At 44.7% G+C, this 19,309-nt stretch overlaps 1 protein-coding gene across 1 annotated transcript in view; it reads right to left on the bottom strand.

Moving 5' to 3' along the window:
• The window catches only part of KMT2C (lysine methyltransferase 2C), a gene marked incomplete in the record, with an annotated part of 4,117,755 nt that overhangs the window by 3,066,955 nt on the left and 1,031,491 nt on the right, over window positions 1–19,309 (bottom strand).

Here is a 19,309-nt window from a genome sequence, read left to right as displayed (position 1 = left end):
TCAGGCTTAACAGGAGCTGGAGGTAAGGAGTCAGGGGTAAGACTAGACTCCAAAAACACATCGTCTACAATGTCTAACACAGGTGGAATGGCTAGTGGCCTGTGTTGAGGTAGTAAAAGGAAATCCCTGAGCCTCTTTTTAGATTCTGAAAAATCTTGGCTTTCCCACTGGAAATGCTCCCTCATGGTATGCAAGGTTTCCCCAAAAGAATAGTCCTCTGGAGGTGAAGCTGAAGGTATAGATTCTTCAGCATCGGAATCCTCATAGGGGGGAAGAGAATATTCCTGATCAGAAGAGGAATCAGAAGAAACAGAAACCTGATCTGAAGATTCATAGTTAGTCTCTTGCCTTGGCCTCTTATCAGGAGGGGGATGGGAACCCCTGATCAAGGTAATTAACTCTTCGGCCATTTTGAACATCTGTTTTTTGGGCATAGAGGCTTGTCCACGTGGCTCTTGAGTTTGTTTTTTGCTTTAAAAGGTGCTTTAGCCTTTGAAGCTGAGGTTGGTTTAATGTAAAGCTGTTTAGGTCTGAATACACCCTCAGAAGCCAGTGCCTGCTCAGTAGCTCCGGACCCATCTGAAGGAATAGTATCCAAGGCTCCAATACCTTGAGTTTCCAGTGGCATTGCCGACTCCACGTGGGAGTCGGTAGCGGCCTGCGACTCTAAAGTAGCGGGCGTCAGGGGCTGCGAAAGCACCTCATTGACTGGCTTAGGAGAAGCTTTGTCGTCGGTTTTGGGCATCGGTTGTCTGTCTCCTTTTCTTTGCGTTTTTTTGTGAACTCCGATAGTCGGATGGCTATCCGACGACATTTCTGGATAATTAAACCGGCGTCCAAAATAGTTTAAAGCAAAATCATACCGACGCTTAATAGTGCATTGGTTAAATCTAGCACAAAACTGACAACCAGAAATGCTGTGATCAGGGCCTAGGCAAGGAATACAGTAAGAATGAAAGTCCTTATGAAGTATTTGCTTTCCACAAGAAATACAATTATTTACTTTTTCTGACATCGGTCTAGAGCAAGAAAAAAGTTTCCCCAACGGGGTATTTAGCTTTATTGAAGACTTTGGATCTGAAACTCGAACACGAAAATCTCAGGAGTCGGCCGACCGGCACTTGTGAACTGCTTCTGCTTCGAGCACCACACGGTAAGAATGACTAAAGAAAATGGCGTCGGCCGCATCTTTTATACCCCTGATGACCTGACATCAGGGAAGGGGCGACAGCAGCCAACGCAGGACCCAGGACTTTGGAATTCAGGCCAACTGAGGGCAACCTGCCAGCAGGATTACCCAAATGTAATGACTGCAGCAGTGAAACACGAAGAACATCTGCTTAAACAAAGGATGAAAGAAGAGGGATGGCTCTGAATCATAATGGGCAGAAATAGCTGAGACATGGATTTTAAAAGATGAGAAAGAGAGGCCACTTTTGAGCAACTCGGCTGGGTAATCCAAGATAAGAGAGATGGAAGGATGGGAGGTACTGGCCCCTTTGGATTGGCTCCAGGAGCAGAATCTTTTCCATTTCCTGCATATGATTTTCTGGTGCTGGGCGTTCTGGCCTCTGTGATGATGTCTAAGACCTGTTTGCTTAACAGGGACTCCTTGTTAGCTTTTAAGGTACAAGCCATGCTGAAAGACTGAGAGTCTAAGTCTGGGTGCAGTATCTTCCCCCTCATCTGGGTCAAGAGGTCTGAGATCAGGGGAAGCTGATTGGGGGGCTGTAAGGTCAGGCTGCGCAGTAAGGGGTACCAATGCTGTCTGGGCCAATCTGGAGCAAGGAGGATGGCCTTTGGTCTCCTCCCTTATTTTGATCAGTACCTTGGGAATAAGAGGCAGAGGAGGAAACGCGTACACAAAGAGTGAGTTCCAGGGGAAGGTCAAAGCTTCCACCTTCCACGTTAGGAGGTGATACTCCCTAGTACAGAACTTTTGCAGCTGGTGGTTGAGGTGCAAGGCAAAGAGATCCACTTCCAGAGTCCCCCACCCCTGAGTGATCTGCAGAAAGATTTCCCTGTGGAAATGCCATTCATGGGGGTCCAGTAAGTTTCTGCTCAGGTGGTATCCCTGGGTGTTGTTGACCTCTGGTAGGTATTGGGTAACTAGTTGTAGACTCATGGAGGTGGCTGTAAGCCAAAGGCTCATGGCTAACCTGCACAGGGGGTAAGATTGTGCCCCCCCCCCGTTTGTTGATATACCACATTACTGTGGTGTTGTCTGTTTTTATAAGGAGAACCCCTAGCCTGAGATGGGGTTTGAAAGATGTCAGAGCCTTTTGTACTACCATAATTTCTTTCTGACTGATGTACAAGTGAAGTTGCTGGGCATCCCAAAGACCTTGGGTGCACCTGCCTGCTAGGTGAGCGCCCCAAGCAATGTCGGAGGCATCGGTGGTGATGGTCTCGCTAGACTGCTAGAGGATGAAGGGAAGACACTTGTTCTTGGCACAGGCCTCTGCCCACCAGAGAAACTCGGCCCTTACACATGGGATCAGAGGGAGAGAGGTGTCTAGGGACTGAGAGTGCTGGCACCAAAGGTTCTTTAGATACCACTGAATTTTCTCATATGAAGCCTGCCCAGAGGAATGAGAAGGATGCAAGATGGCATGTATCCCAGGGCTTGCAGAAACTTTTTCGCAGTGAGGTGACTTCTGGAAGCCAGCTGGGTAAAGTAGAGAGGCAGGAAGCTCTGCTTTTCTGGGAATAAGAAGGCCATTTGGGATACTGTGTCTAGCACAGCTCCCAAGAAAATCTTCCTGGTGGGGTTTTGCTTTGATTTCTTCTCATTGATGGTGAACCCTAGGGAAGTTAGGAGTGATCTGACAAAGAGAAGGTCCTGGATCAGCTTTTCTTTGCACTCTACCTGAATGTGACAATCGTCCAGGTAAGGGTAAATCTGTATACTTCTCTGTCTGCAGAATGCTATGGCCAGGGTCAAGCATTTGGTGAATACTCAGGGTGCAGTAGATAAGCTAAAGGGCAGTGCAGAGAACTGAAAGTGTTGTGATCCTGCTCTGAAGCACAGGAATTTCCTGCACAATTCTCTGATGGGGATGTGGAGGTAGGCATCTTTTAGGTCTAGGGTCACTAGCCAGGAATTTTTTGTTAGCATAGGCAGCAGCTGCTGCAAAGTTAGCATTTTGAATATGGGGACCACCAGGGAGGTGCTCAGAATGGATAGATCCAGGATGGAGTGCCACATGCCCTCTTTTCTGGGAACAAGGAATAATCTGAAATAAAAGCCTTTGCCTATTTGATCTGAGGGGACAGGTTCTACTGCCCCCTGGGATATGAGAGTTTGGACATGTTTCAATGCCTCTGCCAACTGATTTGGAGGTAAGTCTGGGTACCCTCTTGGAATCGGGAGTTCGCAGAAAGAGAATTTGTATCCCTGAAAAATTATCTTTAAGACCCATTGGTCCTTTGTTACAGAAAGCCAATTGTCTTTGAAGAGGGAGAGCCCTCCTCCCAGTTTTTGACGAGTAAAGGGGGGGGGGGTCATTGTGAGTGTTGTCCATAGAAGGTTGGCTTAGAACTCCCTGCCTTAGGGACGGAAGTGGTCCATTGTTTGCTTCTCTGCTGGCCCTGGGATAGGGGCCTGGATGGTCTGCCCCAGCGGGGCTTTTCTTGACACTGTCTGCTAGGTGCAGGGAAGGACCAGTGCTTACAGGGAAAGTTCCTGCTGAACCTGGGAGGTTGAACCTAAAAGAAATCTTTTACTGTTTGCATGGATTTTGCTTTGTCTTCCATCTTTTTAAGCACGTCTTCTGCATTTTCCCCAAACAAGCGCTCCTTATCTAGGGGTGCATCAATGAGCTTAGACTTGACATGATCAGGGAGAGGTTTGTTCCTTCAGCCATGCATGTCTCCTAATAACAGATCCCATCACTGCTGCCCTGCTAGAGGCTTCTAGGTTGTCAAATCCACATTGTAATGAATGTTTGGCCACTTGACAAGCAGAGTGCAGTAAATGTGCTAACTCTTTTGAACTGGCACAGTCAGGAAAGGTAGCAATCTTCTGTTTTAATAGTTCCAAAGTGTGTTGTTGATATTTTAACATATGGAACTGACAATTGTGTGCTCTGATAGCTAAGGTTGCAGAGGTGTATTCTTTTTTACCCCCATCTGTCCAGAGCTCTGGAGTCCTTGTCAGAAGGAAGAGGATTCTTGGCAGAACTAGTCTTAGCTCCTTTAGGTCCCTGTGTAATGACCTCTGGGTCTACAGCAGGATTTCTGTACATTTGTGAGAATCTGGTACTCTGTAGTACCTGTCAGGTTTACTGGGAGGAGGAGGGAGGGTGTCAGGGGCTAAGTTGGATTCATGGAAAACGTCATCCACCACTTCTAAATAGGGGGGATGGTCAGGGGTCTGTGCTGGGGCAGGTTCAGAAACTCTCCAAATCTTTGCTTAGACTGTGGGAAGTCCTGAGATTCCTACTGGAAATGTTCCCTGAGGGAGTGAAAGGTTTTCCCAAACGAAAGGTCCTCTGAAGGGGAGGCAGAAGGGATGGATTCCTCTGCATCAGATTCCTCATAAGCAGTTAAGGGATGCTGTTCCTCTTCAAAAACTGAATAGTCAGATTCCTCAAAATCCTGTTGTGTCAATTTCTGGAGAAGGGTGCCTTTTCCTTTTAGAAGTTGTGGCCTGATTACCCCGGATAAGGGAGTTGAGACCCTCTACCATTTTAAGCATTTGTGCTTGGGGTGCTGGAGCAGCAACAAGATGGTGGCTAGAAGCAGATTTCCTAGGAGTGGCCTGGCTTCTAGGCCTGAGAGAATTCGTTGGTCTGAGAGAAATGGTAGTCGGATGAGAAGACGTCGGTTTTTGTCTAGATTCGGTAATGAGAAATGCCTCCTCAGAAGCCGGTGCCTGCATCGCGGTTCAGGAACCAACAGAGGCAGACACAGCCAAAGGCTTGGAAGACAAAAAAAATTTCTGTGGCATACCGGACTCCGAAAGAGTCTCGGTAGAGGCCTGCGTAGATATCAAATCGGGTATCAGGGCTGTGAAAGCGCCTCACTGAATTCCGGAGAGCGGACAACCTGCTTAGTGGTAACATCGTTGGAAGGCTTAGCCTTGTGTGGTCTGTCTCTATCTTTATCTCCACGGTTTTTCGGAATATCCACAGATTGTTGGCTGACGGAACATGAAAATAACTGTCTACAAAAAGAGCTCTACGGCAAATGGTTCTTGCATTAAATAGGGCACGGGACCTGCAATGAGGGACATCATGGTTTGGGCCTAAACAACTGACGCAGTAAGAATAGAAGTCTCGGTGTGGGATCTGCTTTCCACAGGTGAGACAATTGTTAACTTTTTCTGACATTGGTTAGTGCAAGAAAAAAGGACCCCCAATGGGGTACTTAGCTTTAGACATTTTCAGCTGAATTCAACTTCTAGTAGCAACCGACCTGCACTCGTGCGAACCGCTTCTGCTATGGGGTCCACGGCAAGAAAGACTGATGTAATGACCTCGGCTGCCTTGCTTTATAGCACTGATGACCTGACGTCAAGAGTACAGGCAATGGCAGCAGATGCAAAAAACACTGACTCTGGTATTCGGGCTGGCTGAGGGCTACCACAGCAGGGATAACCCATGGGTGATGACTGCAACAGTTAAATATGAAGAACATCAAAGGAGCATTCAGATCAAAGATGGTATTTGGACTGACGGCAAAGACGTTCTGAGGTATTTACATCTGTATGTCACTTTTATGCTCTATGCCATGAGCGGGGAGATGTGTGTGATATAAGACATCCTTTTAAAAAACAAGGCTTTGGCATACTGGCCAGACATCGGGCTACCCTTGACAGGGGATCCCTTTAGTAAGGAATACTGCAACAGTGATATAGAAGGGGTTCATAGGTAGTTACTAGGCTATTGGCCCTAGGGCCTACACAAGCCCAGCCAAAAAGGTATCCTGGTTTTGCCAACCAAGAAAATTATTTTCTTGTGCCACTGTCGAGCAGAGCCACAGAAGTGATGCCCGGGGTGAATTTCCTATTTCCCATCCAATAATCAAAATTTTTCTCTAAGAGTGCTAATGAGGAGCTTTGTTTGATATAGATGGGTAGTTTATTCCAGAGTATGGGAAGTCTCTGGGACAGGACTCTATCCCTCCGGCATGTTCTGTTTATTGTGGTGACAAGATTTAGGTCCCTAGAGTGTGTAGCTCGGCGGGATTGGGATTTCTTTAAGTGGAGCATGTCCAACAGCTCTGGGTTTGACATAGCTTTGTATGCCAGGCAGAGATCCCCTCTGAGCAGGTGATATGCGACAGAGTAAAGCTGGAGTTTTTTGAGACGGTCTGCGTAGGGCATCTGTTTGAGGCCAGTAATCCTTTGTGAGGTATTTCTGCGACCTTTCCAGTTGTTGTAGATGTCTTGTGAGGTGCATACCAAAAGGGGCATTGTACTCTATAATGGGTCTGATGAGTGATGAGTAGAAGGGAACAATGACCTCTTTTTTTCTGGATAAGAAATCTTTTGTGATGAGGTGTGCCACGTAGAAGGATTTCCTGACTACTGTGGCAATGTGATTATCAAAGGAGAGACTACTGTCCACCTGTGTCCCAAGTTCTCTTACCACACTTTCGGTGTTAGGTATACTACCGCCTATGTTGTAGTTCATGGGTACAGAGTTTTTACCAAAGGGGATGACAATGCACTTTTTGGCACTGAGCTTGAGGCCATGGCTTTGACAACAGGCCTCTAAGTGAAGCCCTTTTGTAGGATGTCCACATCGTTAGGAGTTTCGACTATGGCTCCTAGTTTGCAGTCATCTGCGAACTTCGTTAGACAAATACCTTCTGTGTTAGCCTGTACTTCAAAGAAGTAGATACCAAACAGGAGAGGAGCCAGGACTGAACCCTGTGGTACTCCACTTGTCACTGGTCTAAAGTCAGATTTGGAGTCTGCTACTTTCACAGTGTGGGTTCTGTCAGTGAGCCAGTTGGCAACCCATCTTGTGACATAGGGATTTATACCTAGTTTAGTGAGTTTATCTATAATTCCAGAGTGGGGGATGGTGTTGAAGCCTTGGGCAAGATCTAGATAGGCTGTGTGAACCATCTTACCCTCGTCTACGGCTTTGGTGACTGCTTCTAAGAAGTCTATCAGGTTTAGGAGACATGATCTGCCTTTTACAAACCCAAACTGGGTGGGGTCCAGAGTTTGGAGATTACCAATGTCTTTGTTTATAAGTTCCATGATGATACGTTCCATGGCCTTGCAGACCAGGCTCGTCAGGCTAAAGGGGCAGTAGTTCCCGGGGTCCGTGGTGGCTCCCCGCTTGTGGAGTGGGATAACCGTCACTGCGCGCCATTCAGCGGTCATAAAGCCTGAGGTGAGGCTATGATTGAACATGGTACTTAGGTGGGGTGCCAGTTTGTTCTGTAATTCGTGTTGAACGCAGCCTGGAATGTTGTCTGGTCCCATGGATGCTGTGTTCTTGGCTTTGGAGAGTGTGGTTTTTACCTGTGCAGCTGTGATTACAGGAACTCTGCAGTCTTCCAGTATAGAGATTGGCCTTTTAGGGGGGTGAGAGGGGGTAAGGTTAGCACTGAACCTATCTGCCAGGATATTGGCAATATCAGTTGGGTCTGTATATTTAGTGCCATTGTGCTGTAACTCAGAGCAGATCTGAACATTGAGATTCTTGACATAGCTATAGAATGCTTTGTGGTCGTCTTTAAAATCAGTGGCGATTTTGTTTTTGTAACTAGCTTTGGAGGATTTTATCAGAGATCGCAGCTTCTTACTGAAGCTGACCAGGAAGCTCCTACACTCATGGGATTTTACTCTCTTTTGCAACAGTTTCTTCCTTCTGTTGTACAATTTGTTTATGGCAGGGGACCACCAGATTGGCTTCCTTTTTTTATGGAGGATAGCACGATCCATGAACTTGTGTACGTGCTTATAAAGTGCAATTGTGTAGGATTCAGTAGTCGTAACCATATTGTCCATCTGCATGGCTGTCATGAAGTTCACCACTTCTGTCTTAAGAAGCATGAAGATGGCTTTGGAGAAATGTTTTACCATGGTTTCCTTAATGGGGGGTGGGGGCAGGATGTGGACATCTAGGGTGATTAGCTTATGGTCGGATCGGACCAAGGAGGTGTTGACTTCAGGTGTGGAACACTGATCACTCATGTTGGTAATGACTAGATCTAGGATATTGTTGCCCCTGGTGGGGGTGTGGATAAGTTGATCCAGGGCATTGGAGTTTATGAATTCCAGAAAGCGTAGTTTTCTCTGTTAATGGTGGGGTAGTTGAAATCGCCCATTATTAGGGTGTTTGGTTGAACCCTAATATTTTCCAGTACATCATAAAAAGAGGAGTGGGAATCCTGGGGCATGGTGGGGGATCTGTAGCAAGCTACAATTTGGATTGCAGTTTTGCCCAGAGTTAGTTGTACTTGGATAACCTCGGATGCATTAAGCTGAGCAACTAGCCTGGAGGTGTGGATATCCTTAATGAATATGGACACACTTCCGCCTTTGGTGTTCTGGTCCAGGTTACATGGCCGAAAAGTGTGGCATGAGTTATAGCCTGGTAGTGCAGGGGTGCTCTCTGGAGCCTTGAACCAGGTCTCAGTCACTGCACAGATATCAGTGTTCTCCATTTTAAGGAGTGCCTTGAGCGAGTCCATTCTGAGATTTAGACTTCTAGCATTGAGTAGTATCACCCTCAGTTTTTGCTTGCCTGTTCCTGTTACGGTGGTGAATTTGTCATTTGAACCTTGCCTAAAAAAGGCACTATAGGGGCGGCAAGAACGTTAACCAGTATCCAGAATCCCAGGGGTGACAGGTGCAGGCCATCTCTAGCAAAGAATCGTGGTCTGTCGACCATGTCATCCCAGGCAGACAGATACTGGACCCCTTTAGAATGACACCAGAAGCTTAGCCAATTGTTGAAGTCAATCATTTTGTCCTTGTACTGAGGCATCATTCTGGGTGATGGCAGAATGCTACTCAGGGCTAGGGCCATACCTGCCTGGGCTACAAGATCGGAGAGCTCTTCCATGTCTCTCTTCATGTAGTCCAGGGAGGTCATCTCAGGTCATTCAAACCAACATGGACAATGACAGAGTCATATTTGTACTTGTTGTGGAGTGACCTGAGTGCGTGGGTTATGTGGCGAATCCTGGCACCAGACAGGCAGCTGACAATAACCTTCTCCTTGTTTAGCCTGGTGAGTGGGACATCAGTGTGCCTGACTATAGTCACCTATGACTAATGTGCTGGGTATGTTGTTTTGCCTTATTGGCTGTGGTTGAGTGGCACACTGAGTCTGCAGGCTGTGTCATTTGGGTTGTGTTGGGGGGTGGAGGTTGCTTGCATTTCTGCTTTGGAGGTCTCTCTTGCTTGAGCAGATTATTACTGAGAGCCTCCGCAAATGCTTTTGTGTTTCTATGTGTGGATTTTGGAGGTGGAGATTTAGTGAGATTATGTGATGAGTGTGATGTGGTGCAAGTGTTTACGTTCTCCTCTTGACTGTCAACTTCAGTCTTGGTTGGAGAGAGCTTTACCTCCAGTTTGGCTAAACAAGTGCATCTCTCACAGGATGTAGTGTTGGGTGGTAGGAGGAGAGGGTTGTCTGTGTACATGAGGCAATTTCTACATTGCCCCAAGATGCCCAGATTCATCAGATAGACAACAGAGAACACTGGGAAGCTGACCCTTGGACATGCTTGAATAAAAAACTATTTTCCTCTAGATAAGTGAGGAAAGTGAGTACAAGAGCTGTTTTTCTCTAAGCAAGTGAGGAAAGTAAGTACCAAAACTGTTTTCCTCTAGGTAATGAGGAAGGTTGAGTGCTGTAGTAATTAGTAGCTTATTTAGAGCTTACAAGAAGTAATCAAATAATTCTGATGCCATTTGTTTTGTGAATATGCAAGAGGGTCCATCAGAGTGGGGTTTGACAATGCCTTTATGCCAAACATAGATCTCCCCTCAACAGCCTGTAGGGAGACAGAATACAGGGATAGGGCCCTGAGGTGGTTTCCATAAAGCATGTTACTTACACCCTGTATTCTTTCCGTGAGGAATCTCTGTGGACGTTCCAATTGTTGGATATGCCTAGTTAGGTACATACCAAAGATGGCACTGTACTCAATGATATTCAAATGCATGCTGAATACAAGGAACAATGACATCCTTGGACCTAGATGCCATAACATTGTTTATAAGTTGCACAACATAGAATGATTTCCTCACTACTGCAGACATGTGATTGTAAAAGGCCAGATTACTGGCTATGCGTGTCCCCAAGTCCCTGACTACTGGGTCAACTCTTAGGGGTGTGCTGTCAATATGATAGTTACCTGGGGTGGATGACTTCCCAAAATATACTATTACATAATTCTTGGCAATAATTTTAGTCCATGGCTCTGACACCAGTTGTTTGTCTGCGTCAGCCCTTCCTGGAGAACATTTGTGTTGGTGGCAATTCAAATTTAGTCTGCCAGAGGCCAATGACATTGGCCTTGACTTCAGAGAAGTAAATGCCAAATGGCAACAGCCCCGGAACCGATCCCTGAGAGAATCCGCTTGTGACTGGCCTCTCTGTAGAGGTGGACTCTTCAATTCAAACTTCCTGGGCTCGGTCTGTAAGCAAGCTGGCGATCCACTGGGTGACAAAGGTTTGTACCTAACCTCTTAAGTTTGTCAACAATGCCCGAGTGGGGTATTGTGCAAAATGCCTAGGCCATGTCAAGGTAGGCAATGTGAACCATTCTGCCCTCCATCCATTGCTTTGGTGACCTTCTCAAAAACGTCAACCAGGCTGAGAAGGCATGACCTGCCCTTGCTGAAACCAAACTGGTTTGGGTCCAGTGTCTGGAGGTTTCTTATGTCACTATTGGTCAATTCCCTGATAATTCTTTCCATGGCTTTGCATATGATACTAGTGAGACTTATGGGTCTATAGCTTCCAGGGTCTGTAGAAAGCTCACCTTTGTGCAGAGGGATGACTGTTGCTATTCTCCATTCATGAGGCACAAAGCCTGTTTGGAGGCTACAGTTAAATAGTAATTCCAGACGGCCTGATAGATCATGTTTTATGCTATTTAGAAGGCATCCTGGGATACAGTCTAGGCCCACTGATGCAGTGCTCTTGGTCTTAGAGAGACCATTAATGATCTTAAAGATCTTGAGGGATTCCCTCTGAACCTTCAGAAGTATACTGGATATTAGTGTAAAGGGTGGAAATGCATACAAGAGCATTCCAGTCAAAAAAAAAAAGGCATCTGTATTCCAGGCCTTCTTGCACAGAGTCCAGGAACAGAATTTTGCCAGCTGATTGTTCAGAGAGGAGGCAAACTGGTCTACTTGAGGAACTCCTCATAGAAGGATCAAATCTTAGAAGACCCATGGTCTAGTTTCTAGTCAACTTGTATGCCACAAAATTTTGCTCTGACGGAATGTAGGATGTATGCAGAGTGAAACTGTGCTGTGAAGCTATATCCAAAGCTAACATGGCTCGTCTGCAAAAGGGGTATGACCTAGTTCTCCTCTGCTTGTTGATGTATCATATGATTGTGGCACTGTCTACTATCACTTAAATAGGTCCCAGGGACCAAAGATGGTTCAGAAAGTGAATGCCCTGATCAGGACAACCAACTCCTTGATAATTATTTGCTTGCATCTGCCCTTGGTGTTCCACACCCCCTGCACTTTTGTCCCTCCTGAAACTGCTTCACAAGCAAAGTATGAAGTGCCTGTGATGAATGACTGCTTTTCTCTTCTGACAAACCCCAGCACTGGGATATGAAAAGATGAAGGGTTCAAATGCTGGAACCAAAGAGATTTCAGATACCACTGTATCTTTCTCATATGGAGTAATACTAGGGTTATCATAAGCATATCCCAAAATCTTGAGGTAATCCTTCACAGTGACCAAAGTCTGAGGGGAAAACCTTAGAAACGGATCTAAATAAAGATCTATTTTTCCCATGGAAGAAAACCTTTTTGAACTGAGGTGTACAATTGACATCTCAGGAACACAACCCTGTGTGATGGAACCAAGAAAGACTTTCAATGTTTTCTTGGAATCCCAGCTTGTGTAAGAGATCTCTCACCCAAGACGGAGAGATTCCTGGCACTTGTGAAAAAGACTAAAAAATAAGCAAGTTGTCTATGTAAGAAAAAATGTGGATACCCTGTAGTCTGCAATGAACTATAACTGGAATCAGCCACTCTGTGAACAATCTGTGCAGTGGGTAGTCCAAAGGGTGAGGCAGAGAACTGATAATGTGATCCAGAAACACAAAAACCTTAAGGAATGCCTGAGGTCCGGATGAATAGAAATGTAATAAGCATTGTTTAAGTCTAGTGTTACCAGGAAACTTGAGAAAAGAGATAACGGGCTGTGAAGTAACATTACTTTGAATTTGGGCATCATCACAAACAAGTTTCGGAAAGATGGATTCAGAACTGGTCTCCAAGCATTTTATTTCTTTGACACTATGAATATCCTTGAATAAAAAACTCTTCCCCACTTGGGACAGCATGTGATTTAGAACAGGAGGAAGCAAAAAAGTCTGACCTAGAGGAAGAGGAATGACCCACTGGAAAGGAGGCAATTCCTCCCACTGCCACCTGTAATCTTGATGAATGACTTTCAGAACACGTTTTGGAAACAATCTGCTGCCAAGAGGAAAACAGACTTTCTGGAAGAAAAAAGGGGTTAGGATTGGAGGGGGTCACAAGGTCTCTTGAATAGTCATTCACACTTTTTGGACTAGCCTTGGCTTCTGGAGGTTAGAGACTTATATTTAAACCCCCCTTACGACTTCTTAAATGCCTGCTTACCTGAATTCTGTTGAGATTGTTTATTCTTTTTTTTTTTGCCAAAATTGGACAGGGAGAAATAAAATCCCATGGACAATTTGAAAAAGGAGGGCTGAAAAATGAAAAAAAAATGATTCCCCTGGATCAGCCTGCCTCTTTCGTCACACTTTTTGATCACCTCTACAGCATAAGGGCCAAGCACTAAATTTCTATCCAAGTGAGAATTTAGAATCTCATTTTTAACATCATCTAGTAGGTTCTGAGAATGAGAATGTCATGCAACCTCCTCAAAGTACCAGTGGACATAGCACTGGAAGAAGTTATACACTCACTACAAACAATGAGTAGTTACCTGATAAGTTTCCCATCCTTATCAGAAAGAGTAGGATTGGCATTGACTAAGTGCTTAGCAGCAGTGGGATCAACTAATACTATAGCTGCTGGGTCAGGTTTTTGAATAGAGTATAAAAATTTAAAAGTTACAAAATATTTGAGTGTTCATTCACTATGTATTCCAGATGCAGTGACTGAGGAACTTTATACATCCTACCTGCCTTTTTTAGGGGTAGTTGGCTGACTATTAGGAAAACTGCAGAAAATAATGTACACATTCTCTAAAAAAGAAAGAACAGAAAGAGTTAATATTGGGTCTGGAAAATTCTGCAGTAACAATTCATAGTATATTCTAAGAGACTGAGAAACCTCAGTATTCTCCCACTAAAAACACACTCAACAATAGTCTAAGAGAACCCCCCCCCCTCCCCCCCACAGGCAGAATCAGAAACTGTGCTCTCCACTGAGTCTGAATCAGAAATATGGGAAGAAAGATTAGTTATGTAAAATCTTACCATAATGATAGATGTCCTTCTCTTCTCAGTTGTGGCATTCTTGACATTAGGTAGACTGCCTGCTAAGCGATCCGTCAGCCAGTATACAAAAGACTTAGTGCCTAGGGTGTGTGGTACGTCGCATGTAGGCTGCCACTGGACACAGGCCATAAATGCGATGTACGCATGTATCATCCTCAGAACTGAGTGCCCCAGGGAGAATGCTTGAAAAATAGCTATGTAGGCTAAGTACACCCAAGGAAGAACAAGTCCAGAGGGATGGATAGAATGCTGCAACTGAGAAGAGAAGGACATCTAAGGTTATGGTAAGCTTTTACGCAACTAATTTATGTCCTATTCTCCTGTTGCAGTATTCTCTACATGAGGGAGAATGCAAAAGCTCATGAGTAGAAGGAGGAGGAGGAGGTAGGAGCACAACAGTTTTCCAGGAAGCCTTGGAGAATGGCCCTAGCAAAACCTGCCCTGGATTTGGAGATGTCCAATTTGTAATGGTTGGTGAAGATGTAGACTGATGACTAAGTAGCTGCCTCCAGAATGAAACTGGTGTCCAACCCTTTGAAGAAGGCACCCGAGGAGGCAATAGCTCAGGCGGTGTGGCTTGACGGAAGAAGAGAGGCTCTTTCTGTGATATTCTTAGCAGAAGGTAAACTTAGAAATCCAGCTGGAAATACTATGTTTTGAGACAGGAAGCTCTAGGGTGAAAGGAAACAAACTGGTCTTATTTCATAATACTCTTGGTTTTGTCTAGGTAAAATCTTAGCTGTCTGTGCACATACAGACTATGCAGAACTCTTTCTGCAGAGTTTTGAAGTGAAGGGAAAAAGGTAGGAAGGTGAATAGCTCAGCTGAAGGACAACTCATTTACCGCTTTAGGCATAAAGGAGAGATTGGTGCGGAGATACCCTGTCCTTGTGGAACACCAAGAAAGAAGGGGAGGCCATAAGGGCCTGGAGTTCAGAAACCCTTATGGCAGGGGTGATTGCCAACAGCAATATTGTTTTCCAGGAACAGTATTTTAGAGAGGCAGAAGCTGGTGGCTCAAAAGGAGCTAAGATCAGTTTTTCCAACACAAAGTTAAGATCCCAGGGGGTCGGAACTGGTTTCCTGGGAGGTCTCATGTGAAGGACACTTTTCAGGAATAGTTTGACCTCAAATTTGGAAGCCAAGGGGGGTGAGAGAAGCAGACAAGCAGAGACAGCTGATGTGTACTTTCACTGAAGAATAAGACCAGCATCCAACAATTCAAACAGGTGAGAGAACATTGGGACCGTCCACTCTTAGTGGGTCCAGGTTACGTGAGAGACACCAAAATGAAAATTTTTTTCCACTGAATAAGTAAGATTTTCTAGTACTGGGTTTCCTGGCCTCCTGTAGTACCTTAAGCATGTCCTCAGAAAAAAGGTGTCCGAATGGAATCAAAGCCCTATCAACCACAACGTCATCTGCATGGTTGACTGGTGAGGGTGGATGAGGGTTCCTATGTTGTGTGGGTAGGTCCACTCTGTTGGGTAACTTGTGGTGATTGCCCTTAGCTAAATGCAGGAGTAATGGGGTGACCCATCAAGATTTTTGGTCTGTCCTGCTGTACCTTTAGTAGGAATTTTGGAATGAAAGGAAGGGGAGGAATGCATACAGAAACATCCCTCTCCATAAAAAGCTGAGCCAGCCCAGAGGGTGTAGGTCTCTGGCACAAAAATGAAAAACTAGTCCTTTTATGTTGTCGCCCAATGTGGGGGGCTATCCCCCCACCCCACTCCCAACTATATATACTAACTCCAGGATCGCACTACAGTGGGGAAAAGGGCATATACGTTTTATTTGCCCAACAGTGCTTACATTCAGTGAAACGAGTTTTCAGTGATTTGAGTTTTCACCGATTTTTTGAGGGTGAATTGAAATTCAGTGAAATGAGTTTTCAGTGAATCAGAGTAGACCCATATATACATACATGTATTACACACACACATGCATGCACGCGCGCGCAAACACACAATTTCAGGGATATGTGAAATGGTGTTATAAAATCCATGTATGGGTCCACTACAGGTGGGACAGCAGATGGCTTGATTGTTTTAAACGGATACCTGGATGAATTAATGAAAAGTCACAATAATAGTAATATCTCAAAAGCTAAATGGCACCACCTAAGGAAACATTAACAGACAGAGAATTAAAGGTGTAAGTGACTTTTCCTCAGTCTCATGACTATAAGAAAGCTGAGAGACAGCAATATGATTAAAATACAAACCAACCTAATTTATTCTCTGCAGCCTGCATAGGTAGCACAAAAGCAGGAAGATGTCACTTCTCCTGAGGAACTGCACTTAATATATGTATAGGGTTAAGGAGAACACTGCCTGAAAACTATGTTGTTCTGCAGTACACTGTTCTATTCTCTTGCAAAACGAGCATAACTGAAAACAGCATGGGAACCAGCAAAAAAGTGATGACAGGGGGAGAGACTAATGGCGGCAGCAAGAAAAGCATTTTCTGCACTGATCGTGCAGTGATCGGAAGTAATCTGATGCACAGACATATGCGGAATACAAGACAGATAAGTTGTAGAAAGGAAACAAAATAAGGCAAATGTCCATGCTGAGCTGAAACCAATCCACCCATCTGTGATCAAAACTCAGAAGTAAAGTAGAAGGGGTGCCTAAGATGGCTAAATAGTGATCAACAGGTTGATTTGAGCTCTACCAGAGTGAAAAACTTAGAAAAGGGTCCAAGAAATGATCAATGTAAATAAATTTAGTTATAGACTACCAATTACAATGCCTGGATTGCAAACAAAGAAAAAAGTACAGTTGTGTACATTTACCATAAATGTAGATGTTTCAAGTGTATTTCACTGTTACAGTCCTGGCCTGTGTTATTTCCTGCTGTGGAAGCCCTTGGCTGGCCTGACTACCAGAGTAAAAATCTACCTCCTCCTAAGGCTAGAAGACGTCCTTCCCTGATATCAGTATGCTTGGGTATAAAGAGAGCCAGCCGAAGCCATTGCATCAGTTTTTTCTTGCCCCTTGGAAGGTAACAGCCCCCAGGATGATGCATAAGCAAGGAACAAAGGTAGAAAAAGGGGCCTGCAGGGCAAACACCCAGGGAGCCCTCTGAATAGTGCAGAAAATAAATTAGAAGCAGACTACTACTGTAGGTAAAAAGGGGGAAGGAGGGAGGGAAAGAAGACTGCAACAGTGAATACACTCAGACATCTACATTTATGGTAAGGGCACACAACTGTACTATGTTCCTCGTGTTTCACTGTTGCAGTCCTGACTTGTGGGATGATTCCCAAAGTTGAGATGAGGATGGAAGGTAAATTATGGAAAAGAGAGGATGTCTTGCAAGATGGCAGTGGCAAATCCTGCTCTAGACTTGGAATGGCTGATAAGTGGTAGTGTTTGGTAAAGATATGCACAGCAGACAAGGCAGCAGCTTCCAAAATGTCTTTGGTAGGCCTCCTTTCAGAAAGAAAGCAGAGGTAGAAGTGGCCCTTGTAGAGTGAGTCCTTACACTTTCAGGAAGCTTCTTGCCAATGACGACTGCAACAAAAAAAATACAGTGGGAGATCCACTTGGAGATGGTCTGTTTGGAGACTGGTTTTCCTTCACAGCCAGTGGCAAAGGGCACAAAGAGTTGGTCTGATTTTGTGAAAAATGTAGTTCTGTCAAGATAGTAGCGAAGTTGTCTGTGCACTTCCAAGGAGTGAAGGATTCTTTCCCTCCTGTTCTGTGGCTTAGGGAAGAAAGTGGGCAAGTGTATGGCTTGATTCAAGGATGTGTCTGTGACCACCTTGGGCATAAAGGATGGATTAGTCCTGAGTGATACTCTAGAATATAAGAAATGGTTCTACTGCCATGAGAACTTATGGCTCACAGACCTTTCTAGGTGACAGTAAAAGGGCAGTCTTCCAGGTTAGAAATTTTAAATCAGCAAAAGCTGCCAGTAAAAAGAGGGGTAGAGTCAGTTTTTCTAGAAGAAAACTGAGGCCCCATGGAGGTGTGGGCTGTCTCCTGGGAGGTGGACTACTCCCCTATGGAATCGTTTCATCAGAGGGTGGGAAAAGACAGGAGAAAGAGAAGGAATATGGGCTGAAATGGAAGACGCATAAATCTTAATGGGAGAAAAGGACAGGCCTCTGTCCACCAAGGTAGCCAGGTAATCTAAAATGGCAGAAATTTTGGCTGATTTAGGATTGAGGTTGTGCGGGTGACACCAAATGGAGAATCTTTTTCACTTTGCTGAGTATGACTTCCTAGTACTTGGTCTTCTATCTTCTTTGAGAAAGCCTTGAACTGGTCTGCTTAGGGTGAGCTCAGAGTAGTATTTTGTGGAATTATCCAGGCTGAGAGTTTGAGAGTCTGTAGTTTGGGATGCACAATCCCTTCCTTGTTGTGAGTCAGAAGATCCACTTGCTGAGGTAAATGTCACAGTTTTTTTTGAAATGAAAGAGGTTACTGGTGATAAGCCCAAACTGACTTCACAAACCATCAAATCTTTCTCATGCTATGTCTGGCTAAGGGAATTATGAGAACAGTGGAGGCCATCAAACCTAAAATTCTGACACATTCTCTGGAAGATGCCTGAACCTGGTGTGAAAATATCAAATTTTCCCTGGTATCCACCTTGTCTTTTTTTTTTTCAACAAACACATTTATTAAATTATCACATATGACACAGGCAATCTTACACTACATAGGGTGGTTGCGGTGGTGCAGCAGTTAGAACTGTCGCCTCACAGCAAGAGGTTCTCTGGTTCGATTCTCGGCTGGAGTGCTTTCTGTGTGTAGTCTGCATGTCCTCCCTGCGGTCACAAGAGTTTCCTCCAGGTGCTCCGGTTTCCTCCCACATTCCAAAGACATGTAGTAGGTGGACTGGACACTAAATTGGCCATAGGTGAGAAAGTGTATGCGAGTGAATGGTATGAATGAACTACCATGGCAGGGCTAGCCACCCGGTGGTGTAAACCTTGGCTCGAGATGACTGTCACTGCTGATGTGACACCGTGACCTCATATGCAAAATGGAAAAAGGGGTTGAGGATGGATGGATCTTACATTTATATAAATGAAATGACACCACTGTAATTGCAAACATTATACATCACTTCTAATCTATCCAGTCATTGTCAGTTAAGCATTACATGGCTAATTCAAATCCTGCCTCTTAAACCTCGTTCCTTCTCTGTATATATCGTTCCCACAATTCACATTTTTCCTATGTAGTTTGCTCTTTCCCTTTTCTAAAGATATCAATTTCAGTTGTTTTCTCTCTCTTACTATATTCACTACTTTCAGTACAGTTGGTCTAGACTTTGATTTCCATTTTCCAGTAACTGTTTTTTGGCAGCTACCATAGTTAGACTCAGCAAGGCTTTACTATGTCTAGGCAATTCCGATTCTGTATCATAGCTCAAAAAAATCGTCTCCCCAGTCAATCCAATCTGCTCACCCAGCATCTCCGACAGAGCGGTCTACAGGAAATCTCTAAAGTCTGCCAGCTCATTACACTCCCAAAAAATATGTTCCCACGCCACCTCTTTCTTGCCTGTCACACCTCCAACATTTGCTATCCACCTGAGGAAAAAATTCTTTGGAGTCTACTTGGGGTATAAAAATAACTATGTAAACACTTCCAGGCAAAGATGCTAAATCTTCTAGACT

The sequence above is a fragment of the Protopterus annectens genome, chromosome 3.part1 (assembly GCF_019279795.1).
Source record: "Protopterus annectens isolate FY-2018-M chromosome 3.part1, PAN1.0, whole genome shotgun sequence".
NCBI classification, from domain to species: Eukaryota; Metazoa; Chordata; order Ceratodontiformes; family Protopteridae; genus Protopterus; species Protopterus annectens.
The sequence above is the reverse complement of the archived record's forward strand: the minus strand, read 5'-3'. Positions and strand labels throughout refer to the sequence as shown.